This window comes from Anomaloglossus baeobatrachus, chromosome 3 (genome assembly GCF_048569485.1).
Source record: "Anomaloglossus baeobatrachus isolate aAnoBae1 chromosome 3, aAnoBae1.hap1, whole genome shotgun sequence".
Taxonomy (NCBI): Eukaryota; Metazoa; Chordata; class Amphibia; order Anura; family Aromobatidae; genus Anomaloglossus; species Anomaloglossus baeobatrachus.
The window spans coordinates 265,518,573-265,533,150 of NC_134355.1; the positions used below are offsets into that span (position 1 = coordinate 265,518,573).

General features: G+C 43.3%; 1 protein-coding gene across 1 annotated transcript in view; it reads left to right on the forward strand.

Moving 5' to 3' along the window:
- The first annotated feature begins 350 nt into the window (after positions 1-350).
- The window catches only part of TXLNB (taxilin beta), a 144,935-nt gene continuing 130,707 nt past the window's right edge, over positions 351-14,578 (forward strand). Inside the window, exon 1 of the mRNA XM_075339817.1 lies at positions 351-426. The gene's annotated coding sequence lies outside the window, so the exon portion shown is untranslated. The remainder of the gene's footprint in view (positions 427-14,578) is intronic.

Sequence of the window (14,578 nt, forward strand, 5' to 3'; positions counted from 1 at the left end):
CCCTCTAAACTTTTGTAAATTGTCGGAGCTAGCCACCATTTTGCTGAAGTTACACAAAGCCAATTTTTCTAAAATCATAAAGAATTCAATTCCACTAGAATTTAATTTGACCAACTCTACCTTTGATGATTTCTAATGTGCAGTAAGAGTCAGCAGGGGTTAACTGTTCACTGCCAAGGCCTTTATTCTTGATGGGTATTCTCTCTCACAGCTCAATCCTTTAGCTATCAGCTGCTAAATGAACCCTTCTAAATATGGCATCTAGTGTGCTTCTCACAGAGTGTCATCTGTTTTACTCCCCCCTTCCCCCTCCATGACTTTCCTCCTAATGTCCAGCCTCCAGCTCCAGTTGTCTCTTGACCTCTCTCTTTTTTGGCTTTGGTCTTAACAAGTTCCATCTTTCTATTCTCCTTGAACACTCCTCTGGTAAGTCATTTTCAATTATTTTCAAAAATAATTTTTCAATTTTATACTGTATCTTTGTATACAGTTAACAAATGCATAGTTATATGTGACGTGAAATATTCTTTTGGAATAATCATGTCTCATTCAGTATAGCATGATATGCTTAATTCATTTGTAAATATGTATACACAAAGGTAAAATTATTTCACTCATCTAGTCTTTTAGGATGGACGTTTACTCAATCGTGTATTACTAGAGATGAGCAAAAGAATTGTAAAAAAAAAATATTTAAGTTTACATGTCTAAGGATGCTTTATATAGCTTAAATATAGTTATACAACTGGTTTAGTACTTATTTTATGGCTGTAGTACCGAGACCTCCAACCCAAATTATGATCATCTTAGACTATCAGAGTCCAAGTTTGGTTAGTTGAACTATATAACGCAAGTAAAATTGTTATGATAAAAAGTATCTGTATACAACCATAAAAAATGGCCTAAGATAAACTAATTCATATATTAAATTAGTCTAAATGGTTTCAGTTTTTGCTTTAGTTATTTATGTATTATTCTCTTTCTTATGTTTTCTATTGTAGATTGTTTATTGTATGATTTTCATTGTGTCGATGGTTTTATATCACAGATAATATACTACTCACTTTTTTTTTACTCTCTTTGAAACGTATTTTCAGTTATAGTTTTAACAAATCGTGGGTTGGATTTAAGTGTTGCCTAAAATAACTTCTGCCTGCACAGGTGTCATGTGTCTAGAAGGCTGCAGAGGAAAGAACATAGGAACACATTTGCTAACATTAGCAAAGCACACAATCGCTTAAGAGCTGACTAAGGACACTGTTTATATTAGAGCCTGTAATATTTGCATATGAAAAAATTACACTTGTCATTCCCTAATTAGAAATCATTAACCATTCAGCTGGTAAAATATTAGTCTGGGGTGATAGATATGCTTAAATGAAAATGAATACATCGTTTAATTACTTCTATGAAAAGCATAGTAACAAAATTATTACTTTTATTTACCCACTAGTTAAAAATGTTGACCATTCTGTAAACCCTTGTTCACGTTAAGAGTAGTGATGGGCGATCCCGAACTGTAAAGTTCGAGGTCCGTACCGAACACATACTGTTTGTGCACATGATCCCGAACACGAGCTTTACTGGGAAGCTCATGTTACAGTTCGGGTCCAGATCAAGTCCAGGGGTTGTAAAAAAAGCACATTATTAAAAAACATTATGATCATACTTACAGGTCCGGTGACACATCCTGCAGACTCTGTCTCCTGTCCGCTGTGCCCCCCGGTAAGCACCACTGTCTAAAGGTCCTTTAGGCAGTGCTAGTTACTGGGCGGCACAGCAATGATCGGACGGGGAAGCAAAAGCGGCCGGGAGACAGAGTCTGCAGAATGCATCGCGGGAGCGGTAAGTATAATGATGTTTATTATTAACTATATTCTTTATTTTATTATTTTACAGCCCTAACGCCTCATCCCATAACTGTAAAGCCCGAGTTCGGTGATTGGACGCAAGTTCGCGTTATCTCAATCCCGATCTCGATCTTTACAAAACAATCGGACAAGGCTCCCGATCCTGAACATTGGGGTGATCGCTCATACCATCACTACTCAAGAGTCTTGTGTAGAGCTGATCTATGATAGAATTGGCCAGTACACTTTGATAGGTACATGGATCATAGACTTCTAGAAAGGTATAGTTGAAAAGGACCTAAAGGCCCATCGTGTTCAACCCCCTGCAAGTGCAGGTTTTCCTAAATCATCCAATAGGAAATGATGTATGGTTTCAGCTATTTAAGTATTAAAGCACTATCTGAGGGTACATGACCAGTAAGGTCTTAGTGCCTCTAATTTACCAGGATCAATTTCCTGAAGTTAGGGTTGAGAGTAAGCAAAAAGAAAAACATTAAAGCAAATGATAACTTCCAAGTAGAGATGGGCAGATCAATTTATGTGATTCCGATCTATTGGCCAGTTCAGTAGTCTCTAGCTGCTGGATAGGTTGATCACAAATTTCTTACCTTCCAGGTTCCCTGATGCAGCTTTTGATTAGCCAAGCTGGTGCAACGTCATCTGTGCAACATGCCGCAATGATGATGTTTCTCCAGCCGTGGTCAATCAAAAGCCGCATCGGGGATCCTGGAAGGTAAGATATTTGTAGAGAACAAACTGTGTTACCAGCTCACCACTGTTGATTCATTGCTTCTGGAGTAGATCACCTGATCCTGCACGGAAATCCCAGGCATTGAGATCCAAGAAGAAAAATCCAGCGGATCACAGGCAGTGAATAAAATAAAACTTGCACTTTATTTTCACATAAAAAAATTCCAGGCGCCATCCACAGAGATACAGGGGAAAAAAAATCATCCAATGCGTTTCGACATAACGCAGTGTCATAGAGTCTTATTCATGGATCATATTTGTGAGCCACCCATCCAGCAGAAGATAAGAAATTTGCTAGAGACTCTCGTCCAGCAGCGAGAGACTACTGACTTGACCGATAACCTGAGTCCTATGGAGGGTTCTGCCTATCTCTATTTGTAAGATGTTTTTCTTTTAGATTGTAGTATACATTGTTAGTCTTAATGAATTTTATTCTGTTTCTCAATTGCCAAATGCATCATTTTCAAGTTCTGATTGTTACGGGATCTTTCTTATTTGCAACCACATGTTGAAAACTATATAACAAACTATCACGATCAGCTAGACTTTGTAAATGGTGAAGAATTTTAGAATTTATTTCTATATCTAAAAATATCAGAAAATGTAACTTTAATATACCTGTGTAATTTTGGATGGTTGGCTTTAGATCACACATTTAGAAGCCTTCGTACTCGCATCTATTAATATCTTTAGCAGATATGATTCCTAACCACATGGAAAAAAACAACCTCTCCCTTGTTTACTTACAGCAGAAATGAAGTGGCAGGCAAGTGTTCACATAATGATGCATTCCACCTAAATAAATATCTGACGGCTCAAAAACAAAGTCGTAGGCAATCATATAATAAACTAACAGCAGATATTGTGATAGTTTAAGTGGGGAGTCTGCTCCATCTAATATATTTCATTTACAAGATACAAACACAGAATAAGGGCAAACACCACTCCATATATTATAAAATATTTGCTTTACAGGCATAATAGGCATAAAATTAAAAAATAGATAGTAAAATGTATATGTAGAGTTCTGAAGGACTTATCATTTCTGCACTACAGACTACAGAATGGTGCTTATCCTCCCCAACATGTGTTTCGCTTTTGCTTCTTCAGCGGCTGACACGTTCCTTCACTCAAAGGTTTTGTGATATAATAAAAAATACTGCATTTTTTCAGTGGCAAACCATGACAGAATTTTAACTAGCAGGCTTTATATGAGAGTTGATTGATCAGTATTGTAATTCTCGTTAATTTAGCAATGCGATACACAAAAAAAGAACAAATCTGGAAGTCACAATCATGAAGTAAATGCCTGTCAAATATATACCATAAAATCATGAACTGCATATTGCAGTGTGAAAATGAAGCCTATTTTTTTATTGTTACTTTACATTTTAATTTAATTTTAGAGATAATCAAACCTTATGAAATTAAGATATGGCAGCTTAGTCAAATTTCTCCAAAGAATTCGATTTGTGGCTAAACACTTTTATGACTCTCAATACTCCAAAACCTTTTCCTGTGTTGAAAATAGGTGTCTAATAGTGATGAGCGAGTATGCTTGTTACTACTTGGTACTCACACGAGTATCACTGTATTCGGGCTACTCGGCGAGTACCGAGTAATTTCGCGATACTCGTGCTGTACTCGTGGTCTTCATCTTTGCATGTTGGCGCTCTTTTGAGAGCCAGCCCTCATGCAGGGATTGGCTGGCAGACCACTGCAATGCCACAGCCCTGTTAGTTGTGGAATTGCAGTGATTGGCCGGTCTGCACAGCGTGACCGAGCCTTTATACCGGCGGGCGCGCTGTGCTCCGCACACAGCCATCTCATATTCCCTGCTTTCCACGCCCACAGGCGCCTATGATTGGTTGCAGTGAGACACACCCCCACGCTGAGTGACAGGTGTCTCACTGCACCCAATCACAGCAGCCGGTGGGCGTGTCTATACTGTGAAGTTAAATAAATAAATAAATAATTAAAAAAAAACGGTGTGCGGTCCCCCCAATTTTAATACCAGCCAGATAAAGCCATACAGCTGAAGGCTGGTATTCTCAGGATGGGGAGCCCCACGTTATGGGGAGCCCCCCACCCTAACAATATCAGTCAGCAGCCGCCCAGAATTGCCGCATACATTAGATGCGACAGTTCTGGGACTGTACCCTGCTCTTCCCGATTTACCCTAGTGCGTTGGCAAATCGGGGTAATAAGGAGTTAATGGCAGCCCATAGCTGCCACTAAATCCTAGATTAATCATGTCAGGCGTCTCCCCGAGATTCCTTCCATGATTAATCTGTAAATTACAGTTAAAAAACACACACACCCGAAAAATACTTTATTAGAAATAAAAAACAATAACAAAGTCCCTCATCACCAATTTATTAACCCCGACAAACCCTCCATGTCCGGCGTACTCCACAGTCCTCCAGCGTCGCGTCCAGCTCTGCTACATTCAGGTGACAGGAGCTGCAGAATACATCGCCGCTTCTGTCAGCTTCACACAGCAACTGAGGTGAGTAGCGCGATCAGCTGCTGTCAGTCAGGTAACTCACAGCCACCGCTGGATCCAGCGGTGCCGCGATTAACCTCAGTGACAGCAGCTGATCGCTATACTCACCTCAGTTGCTGCATGGAGCTGACCGGAGCGGCGGTGAGTAGCGCGATCAGCTGAGCTGTCACTGAGGTTACCCGCGGCCACCGCTGCATCCACCGCTGGATCCAGGTAACCTCAGTGAAGGCTCAGCTGATCGCTATACTCACCTCAGTTGCTGCATGGAGCTGACCGGAGCGGCGGTGAGTAGCGCGATCAGCTGAGCTGTCACTGAGGTTACCCGCGGCCACCGCTGCATCCAGGTAACCTCAGTGACAGCTCAGCTGATCGCTATACTCACCTCAGTTGCTGTGTGAAGCTGACCGGAGCGGCGGTGTATTCTACAGCTCCTGTCACCTTCATGCAGCACAGCTGGACGCGACGCTGGAGATCCGTGGATTACGCCGGACATGGAGGGTTTGTCGGGGTTAATAAATTGGTGATGAGGGACTTTGTTAGTGTTTTTTATTTCTAATAAAGGATTTTTCGGGTGTGTGTGTTTTTTAACTGTAATTTACAGATTAATCATGGAAGGAATCTCGGGGAGACGCCTGACATGATTAATCTAGGATTTAGTGGCAGCTATGGGCTGCCATTAACTCCTTATTACCCCGATTTGCCAACGCACTAGGGTAAATCGGGAAGAGCCGGGTACAGTCCCAGAACTGTCGCATCTAATGTATGCGGCAATTCTGGGCGGCTGCTGACTGATATTGTTAGGCTGGGGGGCTCCCCATAACGTGGAGCTCCCCATCCTGAGAATACCAGCCTTCAGCCGTATGGCTTTATCTGGCTGGTATTAAAATTGGGGGGACCGCACGCCGTTTTTTTTAATTATTTAATTATTTATTTCACTGCACAGTATACACACACACACCGGCTGCTGTGTTTGGGTGCAGTGAGACACCTGTCACTCAGCGTGGGGGCGTGTCTCACTGCAACCAATAATAGGCGCCGAAAAGCAGGAAAGCAGGGAATATGAGATTGTTTAATGAGCGGCCGGCTTTTTCAAAAGAGGAAAAGCCGCCGGAGTTTAGTGAACAGCTGTGCAGCGCCGCGGCAGTGATCGGGGAACGGTAAGTAAGAGAGAGGGGGGAGAATGACCGACAGACTGTGATAGGGGGACAGACAAGACAGAGAGAGACCGACAGAGCGAGACCGCCCGACGGGAGATAGAATGAAAAAAAAAATGACCGACATCGCTAGTAAAAAGCACAAAACGTGCGTTTTGGACATCGGAGTGCCACACAATGTTTTACGTAAAATCTTTCATGTATTAATCTCAAAAAGTAACATACACCAGCTCTATCTCACTATTGGGTATGTGCCCTTAACATTTCCGCCATGAAAATTCATTTTGGTGTCATTTTGGAAGGTTCTGGTGAGTCCATAAAAATGGCGTAAAACTCGGACAAAATTGTTCACAGCTGTGACTTTTGAGTGATAAATGCTTCAAGGGGTCTTCCCCATGCTGTTGCCATGTCATTTGAGCACTCTTCTGAGACTTTTGTGACATTTTTAGGGTTTCTACATGCTGCCGGGGGTCATTTCATAAAAATACTCGGGTCTCCCATAGGATAACATTGGGCTCGGTGCTCGGGCTGAGTACACGAGTATCTTGGGATGCTCGGCCCGATCCTCGAGCACCCGAGCTTTTTAGTACTCGTTCATCACTAGTGTCTAACACTTAGAGGTCTCCTTTGAGTTCTTTAATGCAAATGTTACCTCATTAATGTCCAAGTGACCTCAACCTATCTGGCAAAGTGAAAATGAATGGAAACTGGTAGTAAACAAATGGCTATTTAATACCACACTATAGTGTCAATTTTGATAGGCTATTTACATTGTATAAATAATCTTAATATTATCTCTTTTTGTGGGAATATACCTGTCTTGCTCGTATACAATGATGAGCAAAAGGGTAACAATGTTTTGAACGATTGACTTTCAACCTTCATATCTTACCATCCACTACAGCTTAAGGCCTGTTTCACACGTCAGTGATTCTGGTACGTTTGTGCTTTTTTTTCTACATACCAGAATCACTGACATACGCAGACCCATTATAATCAATGGGTCTGCTCACACATCAGTGATTTTTCACTGCACGTGTCTCCATGCGGCGTACCCGCGTGTCCGTGATTGCCGCACGGAGACATGTCCATTTTTTTCTGGCATCACTGATCTCCCACGGACCACGCAGTGGTGTGATCCGTGAAACACGTGCCAGAAAAAAACGTGCATATAAAATAAAAATCATTTTTACTCACTCGGTTTCAGCCGCGCTCTCTGCAGCCTGTTCTGCCTGCTGCCTCTGAGCCGGCTCATTACTGTCGTGCATATTCATGAATGCACGACACAGCCGACCCGGAAGCAGCTGCTGTGGAGGTCAGCGTCGGCCGGATGCTGCACCGCGGGAGCGTTCAGCACCATGGAGAGCGGGAGCGGGCACAGGTGAGTTAATCTCTATGTGCAATCACGGACCACGGAGAACGGAGCCCGGATTGCACTTAGACAACCCACATGTGCCATGAATCACAGCACACAAAGGGACATGTGCGTGTTTTACACGTCAGTGTAGAACATCTGTGTTTTTCACTGACGTGTGAAATGGGCCTAAAACATGAGACTATTATCTTGGCTATCTCATACATAAATTTGACTTGCAACTATTTAACATATGACTAGTTAGGCAGATTTTTGTCATTTCACTGCATTGTTAATGTTTTGCTCCTGGTGGTGGAAACATCTTTTTCTTCCTGTATACTGCAAATTATAACCTGTTCTCACATGTCCTAATAGCTCAGAGTGTTATTAGGTTGATTCACAAGTGAAGGTCACTGGTTTAAATTGAGGAGTAGCCATAAAGAAGATTTGAGAAGAAAAGAGAAATAACATCATCTAGCTCTCACTTGTGGTCTTCTGGCCAAGAAAATTGCTAAGTTGCATCATGTGAGTGCCATGACAGTTGGAAGAATACAAAATAAAGTCCATCTATCCATTCACAATCCATGAAGTGAAGATCACTGCAAAATATTGGAGTTAACAAGTTGGCTTATCACAAGGTCTATCAGTTCTGGCACGACAAACATGGCAGCGGTGGTGACTCATATGCTTTGTAATAGTAAGATCACAGATGTCCATGCAAGCACTGTGAGACGCACAAGTCTGCAATGTTGGCATCAAAAAAAGTGAGGAAGCCTCAACTTCAATACCATCATGAGAAACGTTGGCTTGAGTTTGCAAAAAAGTATGAAAAGTGGATAGTAGAATTGAAAATGGGTGATTTGGACCAATGAGACAAAAGTCAATAGACTAGACTCTAATGGATGAAAATGGGTCTGGGAGAAACAAGGGAAAAAAGGGGTAAATGAGATCAAGGAATTAAAGAAACTGTCAAGTTCGATGGAGGAAGCCTGATGATAAGGGGTTGTTTCAGAGCCAAAGGCATTGGATACTTGACCAGGATCTCTAGTGATCTCAGTGCTGAGCTATATTTGAGTATCCTACAAGATGAGTTACTTCGTAAACTCAAGGACTATAGGTATGAAAAGGACAACATAGACAACAACATACATTGAGAAGTAGAGGTGAAGTAGAGGTGCTGGATTGGTCCACAGACCTCAACCCTGAACACATGTGGGTAGAGTTGAAGAAAAAGCTGTATATATACTAAAATGAGTCGATCAGTATGCATCAACATTGGGAACATGTAGAAGAGACCTGTGATCAGATTTAAGTTGAGACATGCTTGAATCTGATCGGGAGCATGCGCAAAAGGATTCAGGCTATATTGAAAGCCAAAGATGGATTTACAAAACACTAATAAAATAATAAGATTTTTCTGAGCAAAACAGTAACAATGCATTGATATGATAATAATCTGCATAACTAATCATATGCTAAATAGTTGCAAGTCAAATTTATGTATTAGATAGCTTAGATGATTGTCTATAAAATGAAGGTAATTTCAAGTTCAAAGCTGTAGTGGATGGTGAGATATGGAGCCTGAAATTCAAAAGTTCAAAGCATTGTTACACTATTGCCCATCAGTGTATACTGTACATATGTTGTGCAACAGAAGAATCTGTAGCTTTTTCATATGGTGGTATGGTTTGGAAAGTATCCATGTTTGGGAAGTTTCAACTGCATTTTTCTTTGTTAAATGAAAAAGTAAATGCTTTTTCACTAGGTGTCAAAAATAATCCCTTCATTTAGGAAGCAAAAAAGGTGTGCTAAGCAATGGAATTGAAAAGTAATTGCATCTTGCCAAGTATTGAAAAAAACTATCCATTTTTTGGGATCCACAACAGGTTTACTATTCTCAAAACCAGTAATCAATTTCAAATATATTTTATGAAGCTTTCCAAACATTATTTCTTTTTTAAGGAGCCAGAACAGACTAGTTGTTTTCAAAGTCAAGAGGCACTAGTTTGTCGTCAATAAACCTTTCAAAACTATAGCCTTATTTTGTGAACTGTTGATGTGATGATTTGTATGTAGTAAGCAGTTGGGTGCACCACCATCGTGCTGCTGCACACAGATGGCTCCTGGCAATCTGTACTGATGAAGGTCCAGTTGTGACCAAAACATTTATTTTGGATTCCAAACACCTTCATAATAAACATTGCAAATTATTTTCAAACCATTGGCATGCCAAGTGTCTCTGTCTAATCTTTCATACAGGCTGTAACAACCCGCTCTGTTTGGTTGTGCTGAACTATGTGATCTAATAGTTTCAGGATATTATAGAGAAGTGTGAAATGGCTTTGGGCATTGATTTTTCTAGGGCCGATCAACACAACTCGAGCCTCAACTGTTTGAATTCACAGTGACCTGTGAATTTCTGGAAATTTGACTTGAAGTCGATTCTCCACAGATGGATTCTTTCATCTTTAGTTAAATGCATTCTACCCTGATGGAATTACAGAAAGCTATTTGATTTTATGGATAGGTTTTGTGTATTTACAGTCATATGAAAAAGTTTGGGCACCCCTATTAATGGTTTTTTTATAACAATTTGGATTTTTGCAACAACTATTTCAGTTTCATATATCTAATAACTGATGGACTCAGTAATATTTCTGGATTGAAATGAGGTTTATTGTACTAACAGAAAATGTTCAATCCGCATTTAAACAAAATTTGACCGGTGCAAAAGTATGGGCACCTCAACATAAAAGTGACATTAATATTTTGTAGATCCTCCTTTTGCAAAAATAACAGCCTCTAGTCACTTCCTGTAGCTTTTAATGAGTTCCTGGATCCTGGATGAAGGTATATTTGACCATTCCTGTTTACAAAACAATTCCAGTTCAGTTAAGTTTGATGGTCGCCGAGCATGGACAGCACGCTTCAAATCATCCCACAGATGTTCAATGATATTCAGGTCTGGGGACTGGGATGGCCATTCCAGAACATTGTAATTGTTCCTTTGCATGAATGCCTTAGTAGATTTGGAGCGGTGTTTTGGATCATTGTCTTGCAGGAATATCCATCCCCTGAGTAACTTCAACTTTGTCACTGATTCTTGCACATTATTGTCAAGAATCTGCTGATACTGAGTTGAATCCATGCGACCCTCAACTTTAACAAGATTCCCGGTGCCGGCATTGGCCACACAGCCCCAAAGCATGATGGAACCTCCACCAAATTTTACTATGGGTAGCAAGTGCTTTTCTTGGCCTGCCACTTCTGGGCTTAACAAGAACTGTACCTGTGTTCTTCCATTTCCTTACTATGTTCCTCACAGTGGAAACTGACAGTTTAAATCTCTGAGACAACTTTTTGTATCCTTCTCCTGAACAACTATGTTGAATAATCTTTGTTTTCAGATTATTTGAGAGTTGTTTTGAGGAGCCCATGATGCCACTCTTCATAGGAGATTCAAATAGGAGAATAACTTGCAAGTGGCCACCTTAAATACCTTTTCTCATGATTGGATACACCTGCCTATGAATTTCAAAGCTCAAATGAGGTTACAAAACCAATTTAGTGCTTAAGTAAGTCAGTAAAAGTAGTTAGGCGTGTTCAAATCAAGAAATTGATAAGGGTGCCCATACTTTTGCACAGGTCAAATTTTGTTTAAATGCAGATAGCACATTTTTTTTAGTAAAATAACCCTCATTTCAATCCAGAAATATTACTGAGTCCATCAGTTATTAGATATATGAAACTGAAATAGCTGTTGCAAAAACCCAAATTGTTATAAAGAAAAAAGGTTAACATTAATAGGGGTGCCCAAACTTTTTCATATGACTGTAGTTAGAGACTTTGCACAAATCAAACTTTTTTGGACACTGAAACTGCAGATATACACATTAGCAGAATCCAACGTATTTGGCAGCATTGGCTGACCTTCTAATGTATATGAGGTCGTCCTGATGCTCCTCTGACAGATTGTATTGGGGTGGGTGGATTCAGTTTGTTGAATATTAACAACTCATCCTATTGTTTGGTGCAATTCAAATCTCTCATAAGAACACTATTTATAAGAGTCTCTAGTTATGGGAGACTCAGGAGAGATAGCTGTCGGTTGGGGTTGGATAAGCATATGAAAATCTGTCCAATTTTCATTCAGAAAACTAACTCAGATTTTCATCTTAATTCTCATCCATATTTCATATTTAACATCCATGTGACATCCCTGTGGAATGTGAATTTATAAGTGAAATATTTCGGCACTGTGTTACGAATCGGCGCCGCCATAGCCGCAAGCAGCCTGCTGCGGTTCCTGTTACGCCCAGGTGCCGGCTGCCGTTCTTGGCCGTGCCTCGGGTCGTCCAGTTGGCTGCTCCTTCCACCACATCTAAGTGTGGTGAGGCGGCTAGTGCGCATGCGTGTGCCGATTTACCCCAGCCAGAGTCTAAGCCCGGTGTTTTGCCTAGTGAGCATGCTCAGCCTGATTGTGTTATGTCTGAGACTACGTCCTCTGTTCAGGCTAATGAGCATGCCCCCACAATTAACCCTAACAGCCTCTTTGCACAGGTACTTGGACTTCGTGCTGTGTCTAAATTCTGGGATGTGCCTACTGAGCATGCTCAAACTGATAGTCTGCTTTCTGAGCCTGTTGCTCAGGCTACTGAGCATGCTCAGGCAGTTAGTGCATCAGAGGCTAGGTCCGGTAAGGACCTCACTGAGCATGTCCGTGAGGTGGCAGGCCCTGATAGGGCAGAGGGTGTCAGGTGTCCTGATGACGTGGCAACTCCGGACTGGCTTGCAGAGGCCCGCCCCTATGATCTGGCACCTCACCATTGGTCGTCAGACGATGACTGGTGAAGTGTTTGGGGCGTGGCTGCCATGAAGTCATCAATGACGTGGCAGTTCCGGATAGGTCGCATGTGACGTCACTGATGACATGGCACTCTGCTATTGGACCTTGGTGGTTCCACCCTGGGTTTGGGGCGGACCCAGGTTATAAAAGGGGCTGGAGACAACATGGAGGTGCGCAGTCTTCATTTAGAGTTCTTGGTGGCATAAGCCTTGTTGGAAGCGGTAGGTAGGGCTAGGCGAACGGTGCCTGTCACGCAAAGATTCGTGGCTCAGCACATGAGGGTCAGGCGCCGTGCTTCCTTGCTACTGTTCCTGTTGTGCTAGAGCAGTCCAGTGGCGTTAACTGGGCTGCGGCTGCTGCATCACCTGTTCAGTTGTGCCTCCTACGCACACGGACAGAATACCTGTTGCGTCACCTGTCCGAGAGTGCCCTCTACGCACACGGACAGTGTACCTGCTGCGCCACCTGTCCGGTTGTGCCCTCTACGCACACGGACAGCGCACCCCAGAACCCCTGTGAAGTTAACAGGGTGTTCCTGGATTGGGTGTGTGAACCCTATTATCCTCCTCGGCTTCCCACTCAAATGCTACTGGTGTGACTACCTGGTCTGACATGTCCTTTACACACGTGGCCAGTCGAGTGGTGGCCAGAAATGCTAATCGGAGGACCGCTCGGCCTGACGTGTCTTACACACGTGGCCGACAGGGCGCTGTCACAGCGGTCTTTTTGGTCAATGCTAACTGGTTACCATCCGGCCTGACGTGTTGTTGCACACGTGGTCGGAGTAGCGTCCGCTCCACCGAAACGCTAACTGGGTTGTCGCCCGGTCTGACGTGTCCCTACACACGTGACCGGTTCCTTGAGTTATCTCAGAGCCATCCAGCTCTATAGTCTCCGCGTAACCCACAGGGTGCCAGCAGCTCTATTATCATCTGGAGCACGGTGGGCCCCGACTGGCGATTGGGATATATACCCCTGGTCCTAATCTGCCAGTCCCCCCGTAACCGTAAGACAGCGCCAGGGTCTGGCTGGCATGGCGGAGATGGAGCAGCTACGTCAGTTCATACTGCAGCTTGATGTCAGAGTGAGGTCTCTGGAGAAGTCTGCTCTTGCTGCTGATATGGATGATGTGGTGGCTCAAGCGGCTGCAATGGTGTCCGTCACCAAGCCTACTCCAACCCTCCCTCACCTCTCGCTGCCCAACAAGTTTACGGGGAACAGCAAGGCATGTAGGGGATTCGTGAACCAGTGCTCAGTCCATCTAGAGCTGTTGGCTGCACGGTTTCCTACAGAGAGGTCGAAGGTGGGGTTTATCATCTCCTTGCTCTCTGATAGAGCACTGGAGTGGGCTACACCATTGTGGGAGAGGAATGACCACGTAGTACAGGACTCTAAGGAGTTTTTGGAGTCCTGGCGACAAGTGTTCCTGGGGCCTCAGGCCACTCACGACTTGGCCCTACAGCTACTGACTTTGGAGCAGGGGCGAACTTCCTCAAGTCAATATGCTGTGAGTTTCAGAACACTTGCTGCAGAACTGGGGTGGTCAGAGAGGACTCTCATTCCACTGTTCTGGAGCGGATTAGCCTCGCACGTGAAGGACACATTAGCGTCGCGTGAGGTACTAACTACCCTTGAGGGCCTCATGACTCTGGCTACCCGCATTGACCTGCGGACCTCCGAACGTCAGCTGGAGCGCAGGTCAGAGGCTCGTTCAGCCACTGTAGTGGTCTCTCCTACTGCACCTCCCTTAGAGGACATCTCTGTCCCTATGGACATCGCTAGGGTTGGTGTTGCTAGGTCTTCGAGTCGCAAGGGCATTTCCTGTTTCGCTTTTGGGCAGTATGGTCATTATGCCAACCGTTGCCCAAAGCGTCAGGGTAAGCGACCGCGATTGGTGACCATAGCTGCAGGTAGACTGGACTCTGCGTCATCCATTAGGGTGACGTTTCCCGCGCCCAGTTCCTTTAAGGGGTCAACATGGTCCACAAGGGCAAGTGTGGACACAGGTGCTGGTGGTAGTTTCATCTCCTCCTCTTTTGCCCGGCGGCATGCCATCCCGCTGGTGCAAATGCCAAGGCCAGTGAGAGTCCGTGTGGTGGATAGGTCCTTGTTGCCCAA